This window comes from Zosterops lateralis (assembly GCF_965231275.1).
Source record: "Zosterops lateralis genome assembly, chromosome: 2".
Lineage (NCBI taxonomy): Eukaryota > Metazoa > Chordata > Aves > Passeriformes > Zosteropidae > Zosterops > Zosterops lateralis.
In genome coordinates, this window is record NC_139763.1 from 79,758,521 (window position 1) to 79,767,345 (window position 8,825).

Genomic DNA, 8,825 nt, shown 5'->3' on the forward strand with positions numbered 1-8,825 from the left:
ATGAGCTGCTCCACAGTAATTCGTTCCTTTATTTAATGCCTGACTAGACAGGCAGGCAGATACAGAAGCAAAAAACCCAAGTGTGTCCCAGTCAGATGCTGAAAACTCTCACACATGACTGAAAGCGTTGGCGCTGGCTCAGTGGAGAGAGCAGGAAACATGACCAAGGCCAGTAGCACAGCTGGAGTGGGATGCCCTGGGATCAACGTGCCAATCTGAGCCATCACACCTTTCCTTCAGAGTGTGAAGGGCTGCAGAGGCAGAACCTGGGTCAAGGAGTACCAGGCAAGCCCAAGAGTCAAATATCTGCATGGCTCACCACCTTCAGGGTCTGTTTCAGCCCGTCAGTGGAATGAGGTTGTAGCTGGACCTGCAATGTCCTCGGTGAATCCAGCAATTGCTGAACCTTCCTCTGACTACTGTACGAATCCAAATGGCATTCTTTTTGCTTTTCTCAAGTAAAAGCATCCAGTCTATTTAATAACAGCTAGTGAACATGCTTGGAACAGCAGCTACTTTTTTTAAAAAAAATTTATCATGGGATGAGGATGCCTGATGGAAGACACCACCAGACACGTGCTTTACTTAAACTACTGAACTACTCTTAAAGAATCCCAGCCTCTTTCAAAAAGCAATTCTTCCAAGGAAGAGGCAGCTGTATTTCTTGGAGATCATAGAGAAATGCCTCCTTATCTCATTAAGCATCTCAAAGATACTAAAAAGAGGTTTAAAATGCTGAACTAGCTTTTTTCCATACACTGCTTTCTGCTTTCCAGGGCTGCATTTCACCCTTGGACTCCTCTAAGCTCCCTCTAATGGCCATCGACATTGTGGGTCATTGTCCCTGTGTGCCATTGCAGGGGAATCACACAGGCAGGAAAGCCCGGCATTGCACAGGGTGAGAGGCGGCCCCTGTAGGAGGCCCTCCAGGCTTTTATTTTGGCTTCATCTCTCACCTAGCTCTTTTATGATCCTGTCTCCACCCAGTGTCTTCCCTCTTATTACTCACCAGTGTTCTTGCCTTTCTCCCAGTCTCTGGAGTCTTGCCATCATCGCAGAGTTAATGCAGGTCTTGCCCTTAACTCAGTTCAGGCCCACACCTAATATAAAAAATTGATTACACCACCAAGGGATGACAAGAGCATACTCCAGAGGGTTTGGTTTTCATTTTTTTAAGTCTGGTTTTTCGTTGTCTTCCTCATGCTGACTCATGCAGGGCTACCTGGAGCTGGCTACCCTGGACCATGCCCAGACAGCTTTTGAATATTTCCAGGACTGGAGATTACATATCTCCAAGGATGGAGACAGACAGTTCACTGCTTTCCAGAACGGACTTTTAATTGTGTCTGCCTAATTTTACACATGAAAAAAATGCCTGCAGCCCATTTTCCTCAACATCCCCTCACCCTCAAAAAAGCCTTGAATCTGCCTGTCAGTGGACATAGAAACAGTAAAGAATAAATAATTTAAAGATGAAGATTGCTTAATTTCTGGGGAAATCTGGGATGTGTTTGTCTGCGAAAGCAGAGAATCCCTTTCAGAAACCTATGCAGTGATAAAAAATGCCCAAAAGCACTTCCCACTTGGGAAATATTGACTTATTTGCCTCAGGCCCTTCTGCTACATATGTGGAGATTTTAAATACTATCTTGTCCCACAATGGATGCGAACAACTAACAGCTTTGGAATCAGCAAGGGGATGGATGGTCCTTTCTTCAACCAGACAGCACCAGCTGGAAAGAAACACACCTCAGAATCTGAAAACCAGCTGTATTTCCAAAGACTTATCCAATTTTTCCACATATATTCATTCTTCTTAAACAGGCAAAGTAAGTAGTAAGTACTTCTACTAGCAAGCAGTAATTCTTGCTACAAACCTGGCCTCATGGGCATGTTCAAAACATCACAACTACGCACACAACTAGTATTGATTTTCCTTTTTTTCCTTTTGGCACGAAACCAGATGGAGATGGTGAACGAGAGAACAGTGCCCCTCGCAATAACAAAACACTTAATGGTCACTTCTGACCTCCTGGGTGCTGCCCTCTTATTTCATTCTGGTGGAAGTCACTGCCCCACGTGCCTCAGCCTTGCATGGAAACTTGTAATCTCTTCCAAGTTACCTGGATAAGCTACATCTCTCAGTCTGACCAAAGCCAGCACTCTGGACTACAGAAAGCTTCCCTCCTGACAGTGTCAAACATCTATAGAAAAATACAATGAGCATTTTTTGACAAACCACATAAATCTCCAGCATATTCTCAATATTTGTTCATCATTACTGAAGACTATCTAAGGAACCTGGGGCAGTTGAGGGCAAGAGAGGAAGGAAGCAGAAGGATCACCAGTAAGATTTTCTCCTGTTTGCTCAGGTAAATAGGGGCATTTTCCAGTCACTACTACTTTCAGCTCCTAATTCACCCTTTTCCCAAGCACATTATTGGGCAAACCCCAGTGTCAAAACACATGGATGAGAAATACCTTTCAGCCAAAACCAGAAAGAAGTGTTGCATGAAACCAGCAAAATGAAAGCACAAACCTCTAATTATTTTAATATTGGATAGTGACAGTGTTGTTCTGTGTTGGGAGTACAAACAACCCTTGGCCACAGGTCATAGTTCATTGCTATTTTAGTAAACATTGGGATTGGTACAGTGCTGTCCCTGGGCAAACCACTCAGGTAATTAAATTAAACAAGCTTTGTTATAAATCAGATGAACATACACACACACACAAGCAAGCAATGGATAATGCTTTGTCAGATGGGCAGAGCTCACTGGGTGTTGTCTCAGGACCATACTCCTCACCCCAGAAGATGCTTCTGCAGAGGGTTGGCTCTGCCACCCAGGGGTGCCCTGGGGTCACAGAGTAACTGATAATGATGGGGTTTATTCCCAAAGCACTGTCTCTTGTTAGTGGTGCAAGTGCCCCTAGGGGCAATGATACGTGTGCTGCCATTGCAGGGGGAAAAGTGTGGTTAACAGGGCATCATCTCAGGGAGCAGAGAGAGCCTAAGTGTGTAGGAAAGGGGATTATTCATAAAAGGAGAGACAAGAGAAAAGAAAGAAGAGGAGAAAAATGAAAAATTGGCAAAACAGAAGATAAGGAAAGATCCATCCATGTGACTGTTGTTGTTGCGAAGTGCATGTCCAGCATATGCTGTGTGTTGGAACTCCAGTGCATGATGGTGCAATGTAGTGAATACCCTCCCAAAGAGTGCAGAGAGCCCATTTCAATATTTGTCCAGAATAACTTCCATTCCACCTCTTCAGACTCATAGGTATCCTTGATATAAAAACCTTAACTTGCACCACTCAGCCATTGAAAGTAGTTGTTTTCTGGCTGTCTCTGATCTGATTCAAGTCATGAGCCTTTTTGTACTGAGCTGTTTCTCAGCTTCCTCAATACTCTTGCCGTGCAATCAGCTCTTTGTGGCCTGGGTCATGTGGATCTTGGATACTTCAGATAAAGGAAAACCTGAATAATGCTGGTAGTACCATTTCCATCTTCCTGTTTCTACCTTAACAGAGCATCCGCATGCTCCTGGATACAGGCAGGCAGCTTCAGCTGGGCACCTGCTGCAGGAGAAGCAGGGCAGCTGGCACTTCAGGCCGGGTTACCTGCAATGCCCAAGCACACGGACCTTCTCAGAGCTAGCTCATCTTGGAAAAAGCTTCTTAACAGCAAGCAGTTAAATTTCCTAACAGCAGTCTGATCTCTGGAAAATCAACCTCCCTTTTCCTCAATTGAAGGGAACATTAACAGCAAAGTGCCACAGGAAACAGCAGCAAGGAATAATTTGTGTCAAAATGGAAAAAATAAAGTGGAATGAGTTAAGTGTCACTGTGTACTCAGAATAAAGCTGTGACTTCAGAGCAATCACTTAAGTTTTGTACAAAAATAGATGAGAATAGAGCTGCCTTGTTCCTTTTTCCACATTATACCAACAGCAAAAAGGCCATTTTTCCTTAGTGTGCAGCAGCCACACTCCAAATGGGGCAGATCAATTAATAGAGTAAGTGGGCAGTCAGATATGCCCTTCAAAAACCTGCACGGGGCCATGATTCTTCAGTTTCCCACATTGTACCACTCAGGGAAATTGTGGGCTGGAACTGTTTTCATTCCTATCATGATGAACAAGATTTTTCACATATTTACAGTTCCTCTCTCACTTCCCATGCTACTACATATAACTGGAAAATTAATAAAGAATTCATGGCTAAAAGGGTAGAAATAAAAGGAGGATCAGAGCTGGTGTACAGTAGGTCAATATAATCAGGAGGCATTGATCAGTGGAACACAAAATGTTTTCATTGCCTTCAAAGTCAATATTGCAGGGGGCAAAATAGATGTACACAATTGTATACACTCAGCCACTAAACACTTCACAGACACAGTTCAGTGTTTCTAAGTGTTTTAGAGCTTGCTTGCTTGCTTTCATTTCTTTTGGGTGAGTCTGTCGCTTTAGAAAAACAGCTAGGAGTCAGGATGCCTGGTGTTAATACAGATTTCTTTTTTTTATGTTCTTTTTGGCATTCTTCCTGTGCCTCACAATGAGCAGTACTTAGCACAGAGTACTTAGTACAAAGACTGAATGTACATCCTACTCAGTAATGAGCACATCTAAGGATATTCTTGAACCAGTAAGAGAATAGAGTTCAATATAACTTACTAGTAACTTTTTTTTCTGTAGCAACTAGAAGCACTAGCCTTTGGTTAAGCTCCTGAGCACATAAGTGTTATATAAATGTAGATGAGAACACTGAACTTGCCCCAAACATTTTAAAATCTACATTGCCGGTAGACAAATTTTGGAGTGTGCAGAGAAGAAAATAAAAGAGGTCAGTAAAAGAATGTGTAATGCTGGGGAGACAGTACAGGTGAGAAACTACAGAGGTGAGGTGTGCACATCATCCTGGAGGACTATGAGCCAGGTAAAGCCAGAGAAAAGCAGAATCAAAATGAAGGATGCTGAGCCCAGATTAAGGTGTTGGGTATGTGAAGACAGGAAAGGTGGTGCATGAGAGATATTACGGAGTTAAAGTCTATAAAAACTCCAAGCAACCAGGATATGAGATTTAGGGGCAGGGTTCACCTTAAATATCATTAAGAAGTTCCCTCATTTGCTTCTTAACTCTCCAACATAAGTTGGCAGTTTCCTCCAGTTGTTCCAGCTGTCAGTGCAAATTGCTGATGGTCTTCAAGTTGTTTCGAAGTTAATTTTTTAACTACTTTAAATGTCACTAGACCTGGTGCCTTTGTCCTGTCTGAAGATTGTATGGCACTGACTTAGTTCCTTTACCTTGGGGTTGAAGCACTGCCACAAAAGACATGGTTAAACACTGTTGCTGCTGTCAGTTGAAGTTTGGGGCATTGGATTCAGTAAGTTAGTTCAGTTTTCCTCCTTGTCAACATCTGCATTTTAATGAAGGTTCTTTGCCTGAGATCCCTCTCAGATCACTCAAGATTTTTACTGGCTTTGAGTCAGTGATAATTTGATATTATCATTTATATTAAATATGCAACCAGGGACTGAATTCCTGGTGCTTTTACAGTCACTCTGCCATGTTGGTAGTCCTCACAGATGCAATTCATCTGACAACAGATTCTGACATCTAGATCTGAACAAGTGGTGAGATTCTTTTACCATTAATGATTTACTGTAACCCTACAGTAATTCCTTAAGTAGATCTTGTGATTCTTTTCCTTAGAAATGTCTGTTTCTCTCACGAGAAATAAGCACAGCCTAGGTGGACATCTACTCCCAAAGTCATAAGAGATGAATTCTACCCTTCACAATCAATCTTTCCTAACAAGTTTAGAGGATGAAGGTAAAAGGTGAGGATGCAGAAGCTTGTCAGAGAGGGGATGTTTTGAATTGAAGGGAGGGATCTGAATATATTCCCAGCACAACCTGGGCCAAATCTGACCTACCAGGTAATATATATATTTCTGTTTTAAAGTTTGGACATATTTTAACATTATTATTATTATCACATTTTCTACAAAAGAAACTCCCTTTATCCTCAGTATGAGTCTTCTCCCAGTTCAGTTTTAATGTCTTAATATTCTTCATTGTGCTTTACATTTCTTGGCCCATCCCTAGTGTCTCTTCTACCTTTATTTTCTCCAGCGCCCAAACAAATTTTCTGTTTCCTTTCCATATTCCCACTCTTTCCTCTATGGAATAGTGTAGTATTTTGTTTCCTTGCTCCCTCCCTTGGTCACATCTCTCTTTTCTCCCTAGTCTGTCTGTACTTCTTTCTCCTTTTTCTCCTGTCTTGCTGTGACACTTCTTTCCCTCCCATCCCCATTCTCCTCACCTAACTCTCCAAGAGCATGCTTTGGAGCACAGCCAGTACTGAATTTTAGCAGCCACAGCCTGGTGTGCAGAAGATGACGCCACACCAATGGCCAGACATTGCTGTGCCATCACCTCGTGCTCCAACCACATTTTCTGCCAGGTACTCGTTCCCCTGCCAGCTCCTGCCTTTCCTCTTCTGCCAAACTCCACACAGCTGACATGGCTACAGCTTCAAAAAGGTCTCCGCTGCTCCGATCCACGTGTCCCGGGGGCTGAGGCATTGACCATTGGAACACTGCCTTAAAATAATCAATAGCCGCGGGTGACACGCCAACCTCGCGCTGGCCAACCAGGGATAACTTGGGGTATTTCCTCATTCTCAGAGAGAAACAGCTATTTGTTTAATAGAGGTTGTCACCCAAAAACATCGCTGTGCCTCGCTCAGGCAGCCACACTCCAGGAGAGAGGAGCTGGAAAGCCTGAAGCCAGCTGTGGGGAGCTCTGGAGGCCATCTTAGCCCTGTTTACAAGGTAAGCAAAAGTATTTACATGCTTACTGTAACGTTTAGAAAGCAAAATTTTCTAAAAACCCCACTAAAAATTAGAAGCTTGCTCTAGCCACCTTGCTTAATGAAGCTGTAGAATGTGCTTTTGTTTGGTGAATCAATAAAGTGTTTTAAGTGCTTCTGGCAAACCGGACTGTTTTCTTAAGCCGTAATAACACATGCAGATCCTCTGATGTGCACAGGTGGCAAAGCGGCACCGATTTTGGTGGTAGAGGCTCTCACTAGGTCTGGTGATTGTTGTTTTAGGTAAGTTCTCCCTGCAGTTTGAAGTGGTATTGAGATAGGTCAGAGAGAATGGGCTGAAACCTCCAGCTCTTCCAGCCAAAGCAGCGTCACGTTGCTTTGTGCCATATGAGAATTGGGCCCTCCAGCGATGTACAGAAGATGCAGAAGAGAATTTATAACTCAACTACAAGGATTAGCTTTTGTAGAAGGAGACTCGGCTGTGTCTGTGCTTGTTTGCTTCTCTCTGGGGAGGGGAAGTAGGTGAGGTTGGGCAAACAAATGGAAAAGCTAAAGCTGGAATGAGATGGGAAAGCAGGCAGGCAAGAGTCAGTGTAAAAAAATAACCTGGACATTGGTTGTTTGAAAGGCAGGTGAAATATCCAGCATTCTTTCCATTTTCCTCCATTCCCATTCCCCACTTCATCTTTCACTTGCACATTGTTGGTCTGTTTAGATTTTTATCTCTTTGAGCTAGGGCTTTTTCTAGAGGCTTGCAAAATGCTTCGCCAAATTTTGAGCACTGTGTAAATAACAGGTAATGACCATAAACACAGAAATATCTCTGTTAAAAATGATCCCATTTAGGACAGTTTAATGCCAGTTAGGTTATTTAAAGACAGATTATAAAGCTGAACATGAATGCAAAGTGCTCAGAAGAAAAGGCATATAAGCACAGTGCTCTTGTTGAACTCATAGCAGCAGAGAACAATGCAAATTTTTGCTATAGAAATGCAAACTCAGAAGAAGTTTCTGGCAGCCACAGCAATATAGATAAACCCATAAAGACTTTCTGTTTCCTCTCTCAGTTGAAGAGGTCTGAGGACATCTCACCAGATATCTTACCTTATCTCTTCACTGTCTTCATTCTGTCACTAGTCTGTTTTAGCCTGTCTCTGGTTTTCTCAAATGACTTCAAGCTACCTTTCATCAGGGCCTTTTTCTTGCTTGGGAACCCAGCCTTGATTGATTTCTGTGTTCCTAGCCTGCTTAATACCATTTCCACACCAATCTTTGTCATAAAACTTTCTGGATTAGCCAATGCACATGAGTAAATTGAGGGACATTTCACTGCTGACTGCCTCAGTTATTACAAAAACTATTTGCATATAACAAGCAAAGGCAACTGTGTGTGCATGAAATGGTGTGTGTGCATTTGGTAACTTACTCACAGGAGAGCAAAGCCCTTTTTGTCATAAACTGGCAGTTTTCTCTGAGGACAGAAATCCACAGCTTGGTATTTTGTATTTTCATGCACATTTTATATTTCTATGCATTTGAAAGCCCTGAGCTGGAATGAAGCTATGATAAAACATCATGAAGAAGTTGTAATCAGTTTGTGGCATAAAGTTGAAAATAGTACTCAAGTTCAATAACCTCTGACCCAGCAGTCTGAAATTTCCAAACTGACATGGAGATATATCTGTGCATCCACTTTTGTAATGAACAGGCTTTTCTGTCTGGCTGTAGATCACAGCATGGGTGCAATGTGAGCTGAGCTTGTAGACTTTGGTGAAGAGAGGTCTAACAACAGCCTATGAAAAACTAAATTTTCAGCTTCCAGAATTACAGCATGAGGTGACAGAGGTGTTGGAATGGTTTGAGAGGATATAATGAGGAGCAACAGTCCTGTTTACAGCTTTGGAGATTCAGATTGGACATGAGAGAAGACTTTTTCATCAAGAGATTAGGTCAACCCTGCAACAGGTCACCCAGAGAGGCAGTGGTAGCTCC